The sequence below is a fragment of the Eublepharis macularius genome, chromosome 4, assembly GCF_028583425.1.
Source record: "Eublepharis macularius isolate TG4126 chromosome 4, MPM_Emac_v1.0, whole genome shotgun sequence".
In the NCBI taxonomy this organism is placed as follows: domain Eukaryota; kingdom Metazoa; phylum Chordata; class Lepidosauria; order Squamata; family Eublepharidae; genus Eublepharis; species Eublepharis macularius.
The window spans coordinates 80,983,325-80,999,552 of NC_072793.1; positions in this window are offsets into that span (position 1 = coordinate 80,983,325).

The following is a 16,228-nucleotide window of genomic DNA, read 5'->3' on the forward strand; positions in this document are numbered from 1 at the left end:
CAGGAGGCTTCCTCCAACTTAAGTGGCTCTTCAATCCGGTGAAGAGGAACTTCCGCTTGGAAAACAGGCTTCAAACTTGCTGAGCAGAGTGATAGGATAGAGGCCATCCTTAGGTGCCTCTCTATAAAACATCCAAAGTGTAAAGCTGCAAAAATATAGAAAACATCTGAAGAGGAAAAACATGCCTTTGAAGGAGGAAAGTGCATTGGTGGCTACTTAAGAGAGGATGCCACTTTAGGCCATCTAGTGTCTGTTCTTCCTTCTCTCCTTGGACTCAAGAACAGCTGCTGAAACCATGGTTTGCTGTTTATTCCTGAGACTTGTGATTGTGTGCTCTGTCTCCCTCTCTGAGTCTCATATTCCCAGACACATCCTCTGCTTCAACAGGGACCCTTATTCGATATGTTGTGTAGGAAAAAAAGCATCATGTCGGGGGGGGGAGCTTTGCACATTATTTAAACTTCAGGATATTGTGTGGTAACTATTATAAACATTAGAGGCTGCTCCATATGGCAACACTTTCCTTTGGAAGCCCCATTGTTGCTGCAGCAGGCAATGCAGAGCAGTAGTAATGGGGCTTCTGGATGGAGGTTCTCTGCATTTCCCCTCCTCCAGTCCTCACAGTGGCCATTCCCATCCTACACCAACTAGAGGGGGCTTTTTTGAGGATTTCAACTGGTAATTGACATAGCTATGTTCAATTTTATTGGTATTTCAATAATTCAATTTCCAGTTTAAAAATTTTCTCCAAACTCTCACAGGAGGGGAGAGGAATGGCCACTGGGGGACTGGGAGAGGGGAAATGGCAGCCATGTTGGCAGGACTGGGAAACCTGGACTTTCCTGCCCACACTGCAACTGTCCAAGCTTTACTGTGATCTATCCCATAACTTTGCCGCAAAGCAGGTTGGGGAAGGTCTGGGAGGTGCACAAATGCACCACCATGCTATGGGGAAGCAGGAAAAAACACTGCTTTCCCAAAGCATCAAATGCAGGGCAAATAACCTTTGTGGAAAATGGCTAGAATAAGGTGTGCTTCTCTCTCTCAAAGAACTTTGCAAACAAGGCCAGCTCACCTGTTTTCTTCTTCTGGGGTGAGTTTCTCTGGGGAAAGTGAAAAGAAAACTTTACTGTTTCATTACTATGAAGAGGTAATGAGACACAAACACACAATGATCTTTGATATAGCTGTGTAGGTTTCTTATGCTTGTTTTTATGGTACTCTTCTACATACCAAGTTTTAGTAGCGTACATATTTCCATGACTTTCTGCTACTATGATGCATTTGGTTCTGAACTGTCATGCAGCTTCTATAAAAAAAATGTTCCAGGTTTATATCTGTCTTTCCATAAAAGTCTCTTTCCTGGCACTCAGGAGGACTCATCTGACTTTATAGGCTGAACTGTAGTGAAAGAAGCAGCAGGGTGTGTGTATGTGTGTGTATGTATATATGTATATGTATATATATAATTTTAGCTCTGTGGAAAGACACATTTGGGGCTCAAGTAGTATTCCTGAGATCAAGTCAAATTTGCACAACATCGATTTTGTCTATCATGAAATTGCCCATCCTACCATAAAGAAGGGTAGATAAATTATACTTGCAGAGTCTACTTACACAGGTGAGATTGCAACTGTCTTGTATTCTTCTTCTCTAAAGTGCCATGCACAAAGAAACAAGGAAAGGCTTGTTTACATATTTTGGGTCCAGTTCATATTAGAGATATGGTGCACCAAGGTCTGTGTATATATGTACAAATTTGAGTCTTGATTTTGTATTCTGCTACACTTACACATTGGAGCATGGTGTGAAATGGTCTTTCCCTTCCATTAATCTTTAGAAATATGACTTTCCACATCAAAATGTGTAATGTTTACCAATTCAAACACTTGTACTGCAGTGCAGACATCTTTGCCATGTACTATATGAATATATATGTCTTCTAGTTGCTCTGAAAACAACACCCTAATAAATCACTAAGGCATTAGTAACTGCAGCCACAATCTGATGCAGAGTTAGGCATGCTTAAACCCATTGAAATCAGTGCATTTATGGGTGCCTAACTCTGTGCTGGACTTCTTTCCGTTTAGGCTCTAAAAACAGCCTTTCAAAAGACACCTGTTTGTCAGCAACTCCCACTGCAAATCCTTTAAGTTCCTCTTCAAAAGAAACAGAAAAAATGAGAGCCAGGCTCTTTTAGAAGATCCTAGCTCTCTCTGTCTGTCAATCAAGTACATTTCCTGAGCATTGAATTCAAAAAAACTCGTCAAATTATACATCACTGATAATTGCCCTGACTTGGGTCTAGTGCAGAGCTGTCACTTAAGGCAGTCCGCTGATGCCAGCAGCCGGCCCCTTGTCGGTTTACTTCTCGCTATTTCTGCAGCCTTTTTTCTGTGTTTAACTCACAGAATACTTTACTGCCCTGAGAGTAATGTCATAAAATTGGTGTTCTAGTTTTAGGGAGTGAAGAAGCAGCCATGAATTGGATCCAAAGTATCAAGCAGAGACTGGAGTGGCTTTCATCATTAGGAAGAAGGGCAAGGGAACTTAGGAAAAAACAGTAAGCAAATTAGAGCAGATGATACAGAGGCAAGAAAACCATTGCATCAGCTACCACCATAATTGACAAAATAGATTTAGATAGGCCTTACTATACCTGTTTTATCCCATACATCAGAAAGGTCATTTTCTTGCCTTTGTAGAATAAAGATTTTTCTGCAGTCAAGCACTGTGCAAGCCAGGCTCAATCACATGGCTATCCTACATGGACATAGCCCCCTTAGGCATTGTAGAAAGACAGGATATAAAAACTGAGAGGTCTGTACCCCTGGGATAATATACAGATTACTCCAGAGAGCCCCGTGGAACAGAGTGGTAAGCTGCAGTACTGCAGCCCAAGCTCTGCTGAGTTCGATCATGGCTGAAGCCAGGTTCAGGTAGCCAGCTCAAGGTTGACTCAGCCTTCCATCCTTCTGAGGTCGGTAAAATGAGTATCCAGTTTCCTGGGGGTAAAGTGTAGATGACTGGGGAAGGCAATGGCAAACCACCCCGTTACAAAAAGTCTGCCAAGAAAATGTCGTGATGCGACATCCCCCATGGGTCAGTGGTGACTTGGTGATTGCACAGGGGACTACCTTTACCTTTACCTACCCCATGAAGACAGCCACTGCTCTTGTTTCAGACTGCAGTGGGGACTTACATTGCAATCCTAAAGAGGGTTACTCCAGTCTAAGCCCTCTTTAGAATTGCCCTGTTAATCTGTGGTGCCCAGTATTTGTTCTAGTTGCATAGCAGGGCTGTGGGAAGAAGAGAGGACTTGAGGCTCAACTGAAAACTGAAGGGACAAGTCAAAATATTATTGTTGGTATCCTATTTCTACCTTAGAGCCTGCTGCTGGAGGAAGAGCCACTTAAGTGGGAGAAAGTTATAGGAAGGCTATAGGAAGGCTTCATATTTGCTTAATGAAGCAGTAGAATACAAGCCATTGTGCCTGCACTTAGGCTGGTTAATGGCTCTTTCCCTGCACCACAAACTTTGAAGGTATATATATTGGAAACTTCAGGCAATGATAGTTCAGCAATCAATAGTACAGCACTCCTGAGTGGAGAGGATTGCATGACAAGACTGTGATGGTAATAAAATATCAGCACCAGCAGCTTGTTAGGGACCTCAATTTCTGGAGGAGAGCTTTGCAAAACAGGACTGAAGACATTTCTCCTTTGCAGATTGTATCCTTCCTGACTGATATCTGACTGGTATCTCATTATTCTCTGCAGTAGGAACACATTGTTCACTGATGCAAGAAATTGCCATATTAATTGTCAGCTGATCTAATCTACTACAGTTTAGGATCAGCCTCCTGAGAATCTCCAACTTTCATCCAGAAGTAATCAGCTGCATCCTTTGTTAAGTAAGTTGCTTTGGTTTCTGCTTTGTGCTTACTCATTTGCACCATCACCAAGGATGCTCTTATCTTCTTTGCCTGCTTTTTTGTCTTCATTGATGCGTAACAGCAGCTGCAGGAGAAATCCTGTATCTTATCTCTCATCTGTTTTGTATGCTTGTTGTTGTCACTGCCAGTACTTGGGTCTTGCAGGCATATTCCAACAAAACTGGCTTTTATGGATTCATTTGGATTTGAGACCGTATAGAAATGAGTTTAAAAGGCATTAACAAAGAGGTGGTATAAATGCCGTTAGAGAATTGAAAGGATTCAATGGAACAGTGACACAAGACAGGACTTGCTATATCTACAGCTTTCCCAGCCAATATCTGTCCAACATTTGCATTGAAGGAGCTCTTGCAACTTCCTTGGGCAAGATGCTCCATTGCTTAATCAGCTTTGAAGTGTTACCAGAACTGCTTTTTATAATGGGGAAATTAGCTTTAGCAGTCTGTAACTAAAATTAGCGTGGATCTAACCTGTGTTTACGGAGGTCCCGATTCCAGATACTCTAGTGACAAAGAGGCAGACTACAAATAGGTTCCAAACACGTGTATTTACTAATAGTGTGGCGTAAGCCTGAACTTGCACATACACACAAGAAAGCATACAAGGACTGGGAAATACAGAGTAAGAAATATAGAGACTGTCGCATTAGCAGGTTCCCAACGATGGTAAGGGAAATACTCACTTATCCTGAAGTGGAGCAGAGACACAACAGCGAGGTGGTCCAATGCCAGCAGTGGAACCACGGAGGGACAGCAAGGAAGTCTGGATAGGGGTGGCACGCACCCCATGCGGTCTGGGAGACCGGCTTAAATACCCCAAAACGTACCCTGGGGCTGGTGCTGTACTTGGTGGTTCTCACAGATTAAAACAAAGGTTCTAATGGGTTACTGAATGGCTTGGATGGGCCGCTTTGGTAATCTGATTGTGATAAGTGACACCTCAGGAAGAGGGGACAAAAGAGGGAGGGGGAAATCCGAGTGGGCTGAATGGATGTTCCAGCGGACAGGGCTTGTCCTGATGTCATCAGCTCTGGAATGCGGAGGTTTCTTTGAGATGCATTCTCTAAGTGCTTGGGATGGTCGGCACTTATTTCCTTCTCCGGGGCGGCTCCTAAGATATGCAGAGCGGGGCGAGGTACTCTCGCTGCGGACGTGGTGTGCCCGCTTCGCCGAAATGGCTTCTCAAAGCAGTCTTCTTCCCTGGGTCTTCTGGCTGCCTGAGAACATGGATGCCGGCTGGGCATAGCTGGGGCTGGATAGCAGGCTGCCCGGTGGCGAGGGCAGGCTCGGGGCCCAGCCCGCAGGAGGCTCCAGGCGGGAACTGACCAGGGAGCGCCTAGCCAGGCTCGCTGGAGGTTTCCCCGGCAGGCGCCCGGCTGCTAGCAGCAGCTTGGGCCCATGTGAGGTAGGCTTCCATGGAGGCAGGGGGAACAGCACGTAAAACACAGTCCAAAGCAGGGTCCATGGCAGATGGCAACGCAGGCACGGGGCACACTTGTAACAAAGTCCAAACACACACTGGGAAGTCCAGATATAGGTCTAGGCAGGGCTGCCCAGGAAGAGAGTCCTTTGTGCAGTTAACCAAACATGGAGTCAGGGAACTACACAGTCTATTGTAGCTGCAAGGTAATCAACAAGCAGGCAGGAAACTGACACGTGTATTAGAACCCACACGTGCAGGGCAATCCTTGTGCAGCAGTAAAACAGTGATGCAGGAAACTTTAACACAGTCCATGGCAGGCCTTAAAGCAGGAGAGGGGGCCTACTTGGCAACAGAAGCTGATCAAGAACCTAGAACTAGGAGACTAGGGTTCAAATCCACACTCAGACATGAAGTTTACTAGGTGACTTTGGACCATTCACTCCATCTCAGCTTAATTGATGTTGGAGGACTGATGTGAAGATCAAAAGGGAGAACTGTGTAGGCCATCTAGAACTCTGTTGTAGGGGAGATGTTTACAAAAAGCATCTTGTTAAGCTAAGTCCTGTCAAAACCTTGATATTTAAAAATAGGTTTAATTATTTATATTTATCAGTACATTACTACAAAAAGGCATCTGAGATTATATACAATATTAAATGTTTGTTTAGGTTTACAGATACTCCCAAACACTTCTGTTGCTGTCTCTCTGCCAGTCTCGCTCTCTCAGTCATATTAATGAAGAAGATAGTGATATGTAGAATAGAAAGCTATTAAGACTATGCTACACGCATTCCATTTCTTCTGTTTTCTTTTTTCCTATTAGGCTTCTTTTTTTCTCCTTACCCACTGCAATTCTTTGAATCTTTCCCCTCTTGCTCCTTGAACTGCAGCATCTAGAATTGAAAAGGGGACCCCCCAATGAAGTCTTCCCAAATGATGACTAGAGTGGTACCATTACTGCTCTAAACTTGTTGGAACTGATAACCTGTTTGTACTTCAGCATGACACTGTTGGCTCATGTACAGTTTGCTGGCACAGGACTCTGCCACATTATTCTACCACAATAGCTCCTTATTGCATCTGTGTGCAATTTTCTCCAGAGCTTGGCTAAGACTGCTAAATTAATTGCATTGTTGTGCTAAAAGGGAAGATTTCTTTAGCAACATGTAGTATAATTTCTGCCTTTCTGGAGTATGACTGTGAAGCATTTCAATGAATGTTATAAACATTTGGTGATATGTGCACACAGGCTCAAACAGATGTCTTAAAATGGAGAGAGAATGCTTGAGAAAAAAATTGTCTCCCCTGTACAGCTTTCTGAGAAGCACAGATCTGAAAATCTAGCTAAAAAGCTATGTGACAGACATCTCTCAGACTCAAAATGTGTTCATAGCATCTGCCACATAGAATCAAGATTAACACTGTACTTTTGGGAGTTGCAACTTTTACCATACTGAACAGGGGCAGTTAGTAATTTTATATGTAGCAAAAATAAATCTTGTATTAAATCTAAGTCCAGATTTAAAGGCTTAAAGGTCACCTTCCTTTTGCTGTTTTACTGACCAGGCCCTTTTATGAAACTTTTGATCCCAGATACTGTTATGTATACAAACAAAGAAAACTTTATCCCCAAATTTGCCCAAAGCTGAAGTTTTTCTTCTTTAAAATATCAATAAATCATATACTCCCAATTTAAAGTTAGAAGAAGTGGTATGGGTTCAATAAATAATTTCTTCCTCTGATAACTGAGGCTCAGTCACAAGTGTTCAAGAAAAAACCTGGAAAGTAGCTATTTACTATATTATCCCTACATTTCAAAATCCCTTAAGCATAGTAAACATGCAATATCCAGCTATTCACTGTTCATAGGGCTCTCTCAGCTGTGGCCCCCAAAGTATGGAATTCTCTCTCCAGGGAGAGACCATTGTCTTCCACCTGAAGGTCAGGACTTCTCTGTTTCATCCGGGGGAACTTTGCTGACCCTCCTCCTTGATTGTTTAAACTTTTTGATTTAACATATGTATTGTTTTGAAAGGCTTGTTTGAATGTCTTTTTAATTGTTTACCACGAGAGCCCTAGTCGGGTAGAAAGGCAGCATACAAATGTTTTTAATAGAAAGAAAGAAATTCTGCAAACAGTGTTTAATTCTCACTGAGGCTTACTGTTTTTTAAATGGACAAATTCCAGAGAGGTCATCATTAGATGAACTAGATGAGATGTCGGGAGACCCATGAATAGCAGTGCAATTCTGTGCAGTCCCTTCAGTTTAGACTCATTGTGTCTAACTGTGAATACGCTGTGAATCTCCTGGACCAGCTGGCTAGTTAGCTTGATTTCTCTGAAAAAGAAAGAAAGAAACAAATATCAAATATAGTATGGAATAATATAGAACATAATATAGGAAATAATAGAACAATATAATATAGGAAATATAATATAAAAAAGAATACATATGGACAACCTTTATCATTATATTGTTAGTTGTTTGAAAGCCTAATGAAACCCAAGCATCTCTCAATATATTTGCATTCAAATGATTTCAAATAAAGTATGCTAATAAAGTAAGAAGATTTATTATTAGTTAATATCACATCACTTTCGTTTAACAGAATTTCTTTAGGATTCAAATCAAAGGGCAAAGTCAGAATATAGGCCTAAAACTGTAGGTAAGGTTATGTGATAATCTGAATGGAGTAATACAGCACTGATTACAATTTTTTTAAATGCTTAAATGTACAGATATTGGCCTGTATCCTCCCTGCCCACTGAGCAGAGTCTGAAGCCTTTCTGCAACTTAAGGAGATGTCCTTCATCTTAAACAAGTCTTTCTCCAAAGGAACACCAAGTATTTGGTGGTGCAAAACCTCAGCAGTGCTTGGTGCCCCTTCCAGGTCTGTGCATTTCCATCATGTCATGCTTTTTTCTCTTCAGTCCTCGCTGCGCAGGTACATACGGCTGGCTGGTTTCAATGCCCAGGGCTTCTGGGTTATTTCTATGCCCTATGCTATGTTTGTCAGCTGTGCGCCCAGTTTGGTGTATAGTTAGGGGACTGCACCTGAGTGCGTGTTGCGGGTTCTCCTCTACCTTCTACTTTCTGTTTTTCCGCTAACCAGGTTGTTGCTGTCAAAAAGGTGAGCTTTGCATTATTGCCAACATTTCGTTTGGGGAGATGACTCTTGTTGGCCACATGGATGCATTTTCCCCTTAAGCAATTTATAGTGTTACCAACTGTAGATTGGGAAATTCCTGGAGATTTGGGGGTGGAGCCTGGGGAGGGTGGGTTGGAGGAGAGGAAGGACCTCAGCCGGATATAATGCCAAAAAGTCCAGCCTCCAAATCAGCCACTTTCTCTAGAGGAACTGAGCTTTGTAGCCTGGAGATCAGCAGTAATTCCTGGAATTCTCCAGGCCCCACCTGGAAATTGGCATCCCTAAATACTGAGGAGACTATATGCTTTCTGGGATAGTGGTATGTTTCCTTGTTGCTGTCTTAATGTCTACATTCCCTTTGCCTGGTTGGAGGTTGGTTCTCCTGAGCCCCCTCATTCTTCCCCCAAGAACCCAGAAACAACCACCAAGCCCTTGTGCAGAAGAGGTTTTGACCTTCTGTCAGGCCTGCCTCTGCAAAGTGAACTGCAGGAGGCTGGTGATGTGGTCAGAGTAGCCATCGTTTCTTCCAGGTGTATCCCCCTGGCAGAAGGAAACGTGGCTGGAGAACGGCTGGCTGCAACCCACCTCTGAAGAGCTACCTGGAGTGTCCTTGTCTCAGGGCTCCTTCAGCTTGCACCATGATGGTCTACTACAGTGTATGCATGTGTGTGCGTGCGTGTTTGTGCTTCCTTTGATCCCTCCTCTGTTGTAGTTCTGCAAGCAGTAGTGGGATGATGTCAAAGGGTTGCCTTCTCCAGTAATATTGCTGGGTCATGTATAACTCCCAGACTCTTAACTGTCAGCCAGGGTCAGCTAAAACCCATCAAAGATGGGCTGCACAGTGCCCTCCGAGGCCTCAGCCTTCCTGAACAGCATTGGCTCAGTCTTGTTAGGGGTCAATTTCAATTTGTTCACCTTTAGCCACTTGATCACAGTGGCCAGGCAGTGTTATAACAGTAGTCATACATTTGACATACATATTTTCTCCCTTGACTTTACACCCCACCCCTTGCCTGGCAAAATGTTTATTTGTTTTCCATAAATATAGGCTTTCCTAGCATCCCAGCTCAATGGTCACATAGTATCCAGGGGTTCATTATGTTGTCTCCTGGCACCGAATGACAGCAAGATTGTGGTTAGCACATGTTAACCTCATTGTAAAAAATGCCTGTGTTTGAGTCAATATTGCCAGAGGCTCTAAAGAGAAATCAGTTCTAAAATAAAATCTGCACAAAGAAGAAAAAAATATATGCTCCCTTTGAATTGGATTTATAAATGTCCACTTATCAGTCAAATACTTTCTATCTAGTGCCATAAAAAGTTAAGAAGAGATTCTATAGTTTATTTATTAGAAGTTATATATAACTGGATTGTAAGATGCTGTCAAGTTGCAGCCGACTTATGGTGACCCTGTAGAGGTTACAAAGTACACTAACCCAAGATGACCTATCTTAGATTCCAGGATCTGATGAGATTGGGCTAGTTGGATCATCCAGGTAAGTAATTCAAATTGTTTCATGAATTATCTATACTTAGTACTGTCCTTGCCTCTCATGTGGATCATACATATGTGTGCTAGTAACATCTCAATCAAAATATGGGTCTATAGCTGTTATGATCGGGAGAGGAGGCTTCTCCCTCCCTCTCAGTCTGAGGTTCCTCTGGTAGAGCTGCCACTCCCCCCACAACTGAATCAAGCTTGATTCTTCACCAGCTATTGGGAAAGCTAGCGAGACTCTGAGTGTGTGCAGAGTTCGAGCAAGTAGCTGAGCAGAAGTCTCATGGGTGAAGCATGATACAACTTGTCTTGACCAAAGAAAGATCTTTATTATAGTACAAAAGACTAGTAAAATACATAGAGCACAAAAATATATATGGAAGAAGCAGTGCACAAAGCTACAGCTAATAAGAGAAAGAAAACAAAAAATCCAGAATTCTAATATCTAACTGTCCCTTTTGAGTTCTTGAATAGTACCTGAGGCATCACCTGCTGGGATGGGTATCCAGTGCTTGGAAAGGTGAAGGCAAGCCTGCCCTTTAGTACCCTCAATTTTCCACCCCCTGAACCATACACACAAAAGGCCACAAAACCTTTTTATATCCTTGGGGCAGGGGGAGTTCACTTCGTTAAAGCTAGTCTTTCTGAAATGCCATAGCCAGTGCCTCCTCTCCCTGGTCATGTTCTCCTTCTTCTCCTCATCTCTCATGTCTCTGGTTTTTATGATGGTACCAAACAGCTAGAACAACTTTCCTCTTAAGATGTTAGTTAGAACAAATGCTGGATCTGAAAAAGTGAATCACAGGTCAGTTTAATATAAAAAGGCCTATGTCCAGGGCTTTTTTTCCAGCAGGAATGCAGTGGAACGGAGTTCTGGCACCTCTTGAAAATGGTCACATGGCCGGTGGCCCCGCCCCCTGATCTCCAGACAGAGGGGAGTTTAGATTGCCCTCCGCGCTGCCAAGCGGCGCGGAGGGCAATCTAAACTCCCCTCTGTCTGGAGATCAGGAGGCGGGGCCACCGGCCATGTGACCATTTTCTCTGAGTGCAACCCACTGAGTTCCACCACCTCTTTTCCCAGAAAAAAAGCCCTGCCTATCATGGCAGTAGCCATCACATATTTTCCTTTATTCAGAATATATTTTGCTTCCATTTTTTTAAATTTCAAAATTGTTACTGTGTGTCCCCCTACTCCTGTTGGACATGATGGAAACTTCACCCACTCATTAATCTAAAAATCTCTCACCTTTTAAAATACAAGTTTCTTGCAAACAAAAGATTTGTTTCCTCTTTTACAAACTTCCATATTTGTTATTTTTGTAAAAAATGGTGAATGTAATTCCTTGACTTTGATATTATTGTCAATTGTGACATCTTTATTTGTAAGCTACAAATGAAAAGAAGAGGACAAACCAATGAATGAACCTTAAGTAAACAATGTGTATCCTGCACTTTGTCTAACACTTTGACTAATGTGCTTCCTGCAAAGTTTTAAGCACTTTCCATTTATTCCGGATATACATATTCAGCTGAAAGGGGATATTCCAATTATTCCTTATGTCAAAAGTTGAAATTTTCATCTCTTTAACAGTGTTTCTGGAAGTAAGTCATTAAGGATTAATGGCACTTTTTTTTCAATTGACAGGTTTTTTTTGCCATTCTATACTCTTGTTAAAATTGTATCCTTCACTCTTAAGAACAGAAATGTTACCAAAATATCTCTGGGTTTGTTTAACCTTTCCTCTATTTTAAAACCAACTCTGACAGCTAACACCCACAGCAAAGGTGCTTTGCGTGTCTAAATACTGTTTCAAAAATTGTTATAAGAATCCTACTAAATCACCTATTTCTACTTGCTGTGGAGTGCTTTGGGGGGCAAATTCATATATTAGAAATTCCCTGTGCCTTCCATACTTCTACCCCACTCCTATTAATCAGACATGTGTTGAGAGCCTTGTGGGTTAGAACGGAGTTCTCAGATGTGTGGAGTGCCAGTTTTGAATAATGAAAGAGGAGGCCTAAGCCATCAACAGTACCATTTTTCGAAACTGAAATGCCCCTGGAGCCACTATTTTAATTCGTTGGGGAAACTTGCATGTATTGATGAGCTATGCATTTCTCCAGTGGGGGAAATAGCAGCTTCCTGAGGCCATTTAAGGTAAGGAACAAATGACATGGTGAATGCTTTGACCCTGTTTAAAATCAACAGGAAATGCATGTGTTATGTGCCATCAAGTCACTTCTGTTGTATGGTGGACCTATGAATTAATGACCTCCAAAATGTCCTATCATTAACAACCTTGCTCGGGTTTTGCAGACCAAAGGCCACGACTTCTTTTACTGAGTCAACCCATCCCATGCTGGGTTGTCCTGTTTTCCTACTGCTTTCAACCTTTCCGAGCATTATTGCCTTTTCCAGTGAGTTTTGTCTTCTCATGATGTGACCAAAGTAAGATAGCCTCAGCTTAGTCATTTTAATTTCTAGGGAGAATTCAAGATTGATTTGATCTAGAACCCACTGATTTGTCTTTTTGGTGGTCCAGGGCAGGGCTAGTTCCAGATTTGGGGGGGGGGGCGGGGCCTGGGCAGAAAGTACTCAGGGGCACCCCATGCTCACTACCAGGCTTTCCTTCTTATCCTCCCACCCACATGCCCCCACCTGCCTGTGTGCCCCTCCTTTGGGCCTGCAGGCACTGTGGCCACAGCTGCCCACAGCGCCTGCATATCCTTTTCCTGATGGTACTGGGTGGTGAGTGCAGCTAGGAGTGCCACTGCCATGGCCACCAGGAATGCTGATGTTTTGTGCATCATCCACATGCCCTTCTCCAGCTTTTCTAGTTCCTTCATGACTGCCCTTCCAAGTCTCAGTTTCCTTCTGGTTTCTTGATTGCAGTCTCCCTCGGCTGATGATCGAGTCAAGGAATAGAAAATCTTGAACAAATTCGGTTTCTTTATTGTCAACCTTAAAACTGTGTAATTCCTTCATGACTTTTGTCTTCTTGATGTTCAGTTGTAATTCTGCTTTGGCATTTTCTCCTTCATTAGTAGTCCTTTCACGTCCATACTATTTTCTGCCAGTAATGTGGTGTCATCAGCATATCTCAAGTGGCTAATGTTCCTTCCACCAATTTTCACTCCTCCTTCATCTAAGTCTAATCCAGCATTCCTTATATGTTCTGCATATACAATGAACAGATAAGGAGACAATATACATTCTTGCCTGACAGCTTTGCCAATTGGAAACCATTCTGTTTCTCTATATTCTTTCCTAATAGTGGCCTTTTGCTCAGAGTATAGGTTGTATATGTCAAGAAACTCACTTGCCCAACTTGTTTCTTGGTCCTTTCAAACACTTTGGTTCAGGCTTTTTGGCCTAGAATGAATGCAGTTAGATTTATTAGCTCTGGGGAAACAGAAGCTTCTGGGGGGCAGGCTGGCACAGAGATGGCACTGCCAGTTCTCAGGCAGATAAGAGGATGAGACGGCACTGCAGGTGCGCCACCCCAGTAACTCTCAAGGACAGAGTGTTAGAGAGGCTAGCATTTGCATTCCATCTCCTTAATGCATGTCATTATGGAAGTGGAGTGATTAGGTTTTCCTTCCCCCTGTGGAGACAGGCAACTGCAGAGCATGTCATCACAGGTTAGGCCCTTCTATGTATGGTTAAGCTATTCAGGCCACACTGCTGGTGGCTGGCCTTAAAAATGTGTATCTTAGTTAGGGATCCTATTCCCCCAGTGGGGCTGGGGTATCCCTCACTTTCACCCTCTGCCTCCTGCCTCCATTTACCTGGCCAGCAGGGGAGAAAGGCATGGGAATGGGCCTCCCAGGCATGCTTCTGGGGCAGTGCGATGACGTCAGTGATGTCATCGCTCTGCCCCAAGAGCACTTCCGTGCTTCGCTGCAAGCCAATTTGGGCCCCAAATGGGATGAATTGGGCCCGTTTGAGGCCCATATTGGCCCGCTGTGAAGCACATGCACACTCCTGCGCCTGCACGGTGACGTCACCAGAAGTGACATTATCACGCAGTTGCAGGACCTTCTTGAAAGGTAACATCTGGTTTAGGTTTGCAAATGTCAAGTGTATGTAAGTTTAACTATTTAGCCTGTTATTTTGTGCCTCCTGATTGCACACTTCTATAACTTTTATGGTTTGCATTTTGCACTTCCTTTAATAAGCTTTATTAATTATACTTGTGAGGAGTTATTGAGTTGTTACTGCTTCAGTCTAAATCCAGTACCTTTGCCATTTTTCCATAAGCTATAGAAGTAATTTCTTTCTGGACTCAGCCTGCAAAATGCCTATCTTGCAAGGTTGATTTCTGTTTGCTAATACCCAGAGAACTTGGGGCTTGACTCTTGGTCTTGAGCTGTGGGTTAGTAAAGAGGCTGGTTGTGGTGTTCCTACCCTGGCAAGTGAGGATTCTTTCGTGTTTGAATTCTGCTTTTTGACACCCTCTGGGGAAAAATATCCCCCCTGGGCATCCAGGAAGGAGCTGCTTTCCCCCTGCAGTGCATCAAAACAATCAGATGTGGCATATCCGTTTCTTTAAAAACCCTTGAAATCTTTTCATGATCTACACAGTCGAAAGCTTTGCAGTAAACTGTGTAACACAAACTTGTTTTCTATTGAAGTTCTCTTGTGTGCTCCATTAACCTTCGTAAATTCGCAATATGATCACTAGCGCCTCTTCCTTTTTCAAATCCAACGTGAACACTGACATTTCTTGTTCCACATATGGTAAGGGTCTTTTTGTAAAATTTTGAGCACCACATGGAAAATTAATGTGATGGTTCAATAGTTGCTGCAGTCCTTGATGTCTCCATGTTTTGGAATTGAAATCTAGACTTAGCGTTTCCAGTCTGTGGATTATTGTTTTATTTTCCGTATTTGTAGGTATATTCTTGTTAAGATTTTGATGGACTTGCAGCACAATTCTAAGGGGCACTGTGACTGCCTCAGCCAGATGCCCACAAAACTGCTTCCTAAGGACTTTTGACATGGAGATACACCAACTGGCAAACTCAGCCAGGCATAGGCAGCGGAGCAAGCTCTCCAGTCTCCATAGAAACTCTGGCAGCATCCACCAATCACATCCATGAGTAGCAGCTACAGATGAAGTCTCCATGAGTGGCAGCTACAGATGGAGCCAATCTCTGGCTGCATTCTGTGGCCACTGCCTCTTAATGCCACTTCCCCCCCTTAGAACCAGCAGACAGGTTGGAAAGACCCTGTGACAGCAGCACCCCTACAGAGGCACTGGGTTTGAGAGCCCCCTCCCCAGCCCGGAAGGGACACATACCCAAGTGGCAGACAGGACACCCACCTCATTGCTGGCAATGGCCAGACTGGCAGCAAAAGTGCCAATTGCTCGCAAATAGCAATGCATGAGCCCCACACACCCTTCCCTGGGAAAAGAAAAAATAGAAAAGGACCCCAAAGACCTTAACCAATCTTGAACTCAGAGCCCCTGACATGCAGGACCACCTCCCAACCCCCATAGCCAAGATAGGAGGTCCCCAAGATATATGCCAGCAGGCAGCAGACACCGTTGCAACTCTCATGTCTCCACCTACAACATGAGGTCAGGCAGAGAATTTTACACAAATCAGCATGGCTCAGATCCATCTACTTGGCTGGCATGTGGTTGTACAACTCCTCCTCTGCTGCATCCACAGCAGCAGTGTGCTATCATTGACATTGGATCCCCCCCCCCCATGCACTAACCATCTGCATGGCTTATCAGACCCCGCAGTGCAGTGGGAGAGTATGGGACACCCCTAAAGCAGCCACACACAGTCTTGGTCAACCCTTCAAGTATGTGCAATGGGGGAAGTGGCGTGGGGAGATAAGTGTGAGCTCAGTCTCCAAGGTGCCACTGGACCACTGTTCCGTTGCCCAGCAGAACAAAGCAGGTCCAGTGGCACATGAAAAACCTTCGGGAGCCACCCCACCATTACCATTCCTGAGCCAGAGACCATCATCTGGGATGTGTGATGCAGCACCTCTATGGGGAAATGACAGATAGGGGGGAGTTGACACAGTGAGGGGCACTGAGCTACTGTCATCCACACACAAGCAAACAGAAAATAGAGAGTTGTGGAACAACACAGACTTTATTGAACTGCCAAACATGAAGGGGATGCCTGGACTCAGGTTGCGAACTCCCTTTGTCCAGCTTGTGCACACTGCTCCTAGGAGCC